Below are 5781 nucleotides of genomic sequence, written 5' to 3'. Positions count from 1 at the left end.
CCAAAATCAACTCACATGATATATTTTTTTAGTTTTTTCTGAAAAAAAAAAAGATAAGAAACTGTTGAATCCAAATATAAGATTCTTTGACTTTGGAATGAGTCACAAAGCAATGAGTTTAATGACTCGTAGTTCACTTTGATGAATTTTAACAATGAGCGCTAATGGAGGAGTTGGAATCTAGTAAAAGCTTTGTAAAAAGTTTACCTAGGCTGGTCTAGATCACAGTTCTTACAATCTTGAGCATGGATTACAATGTCAGTCAACACAATTGATCTAGCGTCGAGAATGTCACGTTATTACGTTACCAGCATGACACCAGCCTTGCACTACTCCGAAAGCTTGGCATGTCGCAATTCCGGTTCATGCCAAGCTTGCTAAACACTGGCACAACACAGTATAATTTCTGTCGTAGAAGTGCGTGGTCCGATGGCACTAACATTATATACCTTAACATTTGACCTTGAGTTGCAAAGGAAATGATTGAGATTAAAATCATTTAAACGGGGAAGGACAATTTTGACTTCTAATCATAACCTATCATGTCTTAATGTCGTAACCTGCTGATATGTCAACGTGTCTTTTTGCTTAATTGCTCATATGAAATAGTCTCAAATGTTTTGAATGCCCAGGCCATGAATTTATGCTTTAAAGTTCTAATTTAATAACTAAGAGCCTAGTTTCAAAGAACTTCAAAAATTAACAAAGAACTTCAAAAATTAAAAACCATAGGAGATTGTTAAGTTTTGTTTAGTCAAGTAGCTGAAAATCATATGAGATTCATGAGTTGAAACTTATACAACCGGCAAAATCAAAGAATTACAAGCTAGATGTGGCCTACATTTATAAATATCCAAAAATAGTTTTGGAGTGGATCTATTCGAATCCTATAAAGAGAAAAAAAAAATATTAAATTTTTTTCAATAAAAAATAAAAAAATTACTGAATTTTTCCCATAAAAATAGAAAAAAAAATTTTGATTTTTTTGTATAAAATAATATATACAAAAATATTGAGGTGGGCATGGATCGAACGCAAGATCTTCAAATTAGTGAGTTGAAAATTATATGAGATTCATTGATTGGATTAGTATAACCAATAAAATCATAGGATAACAGCCTATATTTATAAATACCAAGACTAGTTTTGAAGTGAATCAGACCAAATCCTATAAGAAGGAAAAAAAAAAAAAAAAAGACTTGGTGAAGTTTTTTCCATAAAAAATAATAAAAATAAGAATTAATGTAGTTTTTATCTAAAAAATAGAATTTTTTTTAGTTTTTCTTAAATAATAAATATTAAAATAATAAAAATAAGAATTAATGAATTTTTTTAAAAACTAAATTTTTTTATTTTTTTAAAACAATAAATATAAAAATTTTGCGGTGAGCGTGGATCGAACACGCGACCTTCAGATCTTCAGTCTGACGCTCTCCCAACTGAGCTATCCCCGCAACTATATTAAAATTAAATTATTATTTTATTTTAGAATTATAACTTCTATGTAATCGGGAATTTTAATTTGAATTTCAAATATTAATGGGATGTTAGGAGTGGACCCTCTCTCTTGTCTATACTCTTTTTCTTAACAAATTTGGGCGGATTTTTTCCTTTATTTTCATAAAATTATTAATAATAATAATTAGAGGTGTTCTCATGAATCCACAATTAACAATCTTATATCATGATGCCTCAGAATGTACGTTCGTCATTTGATATTAAGCTAACAGCATCTTTGCAGACCTGAACATGGATCAAAATTTTCATTTTAGAACAACAACATCTGAGAAGGTACTTCTTATATAATCAAGAGCTAAAAACTGTTCTTGTTTCACTAATAATGTGAATTTTATGTACCAAGGATAGGCCCGTATCTGTCTTCTTCCCATTAAAGGTGCAAATGGGTAAGGGAACTTGGATTTTATCCGAACTCAGCCTTATCTAGAGCCAACTCGAACCTGGGATCTGGATGTTATCTAGCAGAATAGGAACTAATGCCACCAAAACCTTAATCAAGTTGCATTGATATCTAGTAGAATGGAACCGATGCCACCAAAACTTGTCTGCAGAGAATAATATTATATCGCATACTGCCACATAGATGTTTTCTTTTCTGAAAATATGATAATGTTTTGGTTATTGGCTCATTTTTTCTAGCTTGTATAATCTATATAATAATAGTAAAGTGATATATGGATATTAGAAATGGCATTCCGTATTGACATATAAGATTATAAGATAATCTTCCACAACGCCACGTATCAAGTTTTCTTTTTTATTTTTTATATTTTTTAAATAAAAAATATAAATATAAATAGTATGATAAAAAATAAAGAATATTTTAAATCTATCTATCTATATCTATATAATAATAGTAAAGCGATACACAAATATTAGAAGTAGTATTTCATGTTGACACGTAGGATTATAGGATAATCTCCAGCAACGCCACATGTCAAGTTTTATTTTTTTATTTTACAAAAAAAAAATTATTTTTATTATTATATAAATATTATATAAAGATTTTATTTTTTAAATATTTATTTATTTTATTATTATATAATAATAATACATGAATATTAGGGTGGTATTTCATATTGATACATAGGATTATGGGATAATCTACTGTAATGCCACGTATCAAATTTTATTTTTTTATTTTTTGAAAGCTTTTTTATTTTATTATTATATAGATATTATATAGAATCTATATAATATCTATCTATCATATAATAATAATAGTAAAGTAATACATGGGTATTAGAAGTAGTATTTCATATTGATATATAGGATTATAGGATAATCTTTCACAACACCACGTCAAGTTTTATTTTTTTAAAGCTTCTTTATTTTAGTTATTTTTGAAATATATATAGAATATATATATTAATAAATTAATAAAATAAAATATTTTTTAAGCAAATATCACATCCTATGCATGGCACGGTGTTATAATGTCATTTTATTTATTTATTTTTGGCACTTCTATCAGTTTCATTGCTCTATATTATTTTTTTTGATGCAACTATTGTATTTTCCAATTTCTATTTTTACAAGCCTTTCTATCGGTTTTGTTGTAGATATCTTGAAGTTGGAATTTACTTTCTTTTATTTTAGTTTTTAAGTTTTAGAGGTGTTTTGATAAGCTGATGGGTTAGATTTTTACTCTATTTTAATTAATAGATATTTTTTATTTTGTGCTTATCCCATATTAATTGTCACAGCAATTTCAAATTATTCATCCAGTATTTTTCCTTTGCATTGGGACTGGTCATCTTAAGGCCCTCAATATCTGGAGAGGTTTCTGGGTGATTTGCCCCTTTGATGATTTTCGAGAAGAGATTGATTTTAAAAGGATAACTGATGAAATCATCCATAAATATCAACCATCAACCACATTCAAACAACCAAAAAAGAACACAATCGTATATTCTGATGAAGATTGAACGATCTAAAATAAAATATTATATGCTCCATATTTTACTATACTTATTATATTCTAAACATCATAAATTATTAATGTTTAAACAATTTCACTGTCCTAGTACATTTTGATCTAAACTATTATTTTGAATATTTGATTTATTTTTCTATTTACTTCAATTAAATTACAAACTAAATTATTATGTTTATGATTTACTTTATGTTGAAATCTATTATTGCGATGGCTATTCTTTTGCATTTGCAAAATTAATAGGCCCGGACATCGCCCGGCCACAATGAGTTTTTAAGTTTTAGAGGAGTATTGATAAGCTAAGGGGCTAGATTTTTACTCTATTTTAATTAATAGATATTTTTTATTTCATGCCTATCCCATATTAATTGTCACAGCAATTTAAAATTATTCATTCCATATTTATCCTTTGCATTCAGGCTGGTCGTCTTAAGGCCCTCAATATCTGGAGAGGTTGCTCGGTGATTTGCCCCTTTAATGATTTTTGAAAAGAGATTGATTTTGGAAAGATAATTGATGAAATCATCTATGAGTGCTAACCATCAACCACATTTAAACAACCAAAAAAGAATGTAATCGTATATTCTGATGAAGATTGATTGATCTGAAATAAAATATTATATGCTCCATAGTTCACTATACCTACTACATTCTAAACATTATAAATTATTAATTTCTAAAAAGTTTTACTATTTTAGTTCATTTTGATCTGAACTATTACTTTGAATATTTGATTTTTTTTTCTATTTGCTTCAATTAAATTACAAACTAAATTATTTATTTATGATTTGCTTTATGTTGAAATATATTATTGTGCTGGCTATTCTTTTGCATTTACAAAATTAATAGGAGTAAAGCGATGCACAGATATTAGGGGTGATATTCCGTATTGACACAGTAGATTATAAAATAATCTCCCGTAACACCACATATAAAATTTTATTTTTTATTTTTTATATTTTTTAAATAAAAAATATAAATATAAATAATATAATAAAAAATAAAGAATATTTTAAATCTATCTATCTATGTCTATATAATCATAGTAAAGTGATACACAGGTATTAAGGATGGTATTCCGTATTGATACGTAAGATTATAGGATAATCTTTCACAATGCCATGTATCAAGTTTTATTTTTTATATTTTTAAATAAAAAATATAAATAGTATGATAAAAAATAAAAAATATTTTAAATTTATCTATATAATAATAATAAAGCGATACACGGGTATTAGGGGTAGCATTCTGTGTTGACATGAAAGATTATAATCTTCTGCGATTCCACATGTCAAATTTTTTTTTTTATTTTTAATATTTTTTAAATAAAAAATATAAATATAAATAATATAATAAAAATAAAAAATATTTTAAATTATTATCTATCTTTCTATCTATATAATAATAATAAAATAATATATGAGTATTTACTAAATGCAGCAACCTTCACTGATTTGGGAGATCATCTTTGAAAAGAAAAACTCTCAGAAATTCTTTTGATCTCATCATGAGATTAATTAGTGATAGCAATCTTTAATGTAAAATATTATCATTACTATCAATTAAATCCCCGCAACACAAGTATTGAGTTCTTGTTGTATATAACCACAATAGTTGAAGGTGCAAATAATGTTTTGTAATCCCAGTGTCTCCTCCTTATCCAAATAAACTCTGATTCTTGATAGATGTGCTTGGCTCGGTTCAAGGTCCACCATAGTTCCTGAAGCTTAAACTGGAAGGAAATTATGAGTCATCATTATGTGAAATAGGTGCCAAAGTTGATTCGCATTAGTCCGTTTGGAACTTTTCTGCTCGCTACATAATCAAGGATTAGTTCTATCCAAAACTCAAAACCTAGATAAAGGCATGGTAGAAGAAAATCGCTGCTCCATTGCCCGGCTTCAAAGAAAGTGACCCAGATGCACTCCAATCTCTATTCATATTAATATCTTTGGAAATATTAGCATTCAACAACTCTTTAATTTAAAGAAAGTTGCTCACCAACAAAGCCTCTCAAATCAAATTCAGACTTTACATAGAATATGGCACACACGAAGAAATATTATCCATCTCCCCTTTTAAATTTCAATAGAAGTTTCTTCAAAAAAAAAAAATAATAGAAGTTGTTGTAGTTCTAATAATAATGTAGAGGGCACTAATAGTTCCACATCGGTTGTGAATCAAGGGAGACTCATGCTTATAAGAAGGAGATCATCCTTCCCACATGAGGTACTTTTTAAAAGATAAAATCATAAGGCCCATGAGCCAAGCAGACAATACCTCACATGTCAAGCCGAGTCCTTGTCCACAATAATGGCACACCAAAT

At 27.7% G+C, this 5781-nt stretch overlaps 1 non-coding gene across 1 annotated transcript; it reads right to left on the bottom strand.

The window, feature by feature from the left end:
- Positions 1-1381: 1381 nt before the first annotated feature.
- On the bottom strand, positions 1382-1454 carry TRNAF-GAA (transfer RNA phenylalanine (anticodon GAA)). Its single transcript has one exon. It is a non-coding gene; the product is annotated as a tRNA-Phe (tRNA).
- Positions 1455-5781: the final 4327 nt, after the last annotated feature.

This window comes from Elaeis guineensis, chromosome 4, assembly GCF_000442705.2.
Source record: "Elaeis guineensis isolate ETL-2024a chromosome 4, EG11, whole genome shotgun sequence".
Lineage (NCBI taxonomy): Eukaryota > Viridiplantae > Streptophyta > Magnoliopsida > Arecales > Arecaceae > Elaeis > Elaeis guineensis.
Note: the sequence above shows the minus strand (reverse complement) of the source record. Positions and strands in the feature narration are given on the sequence as shown.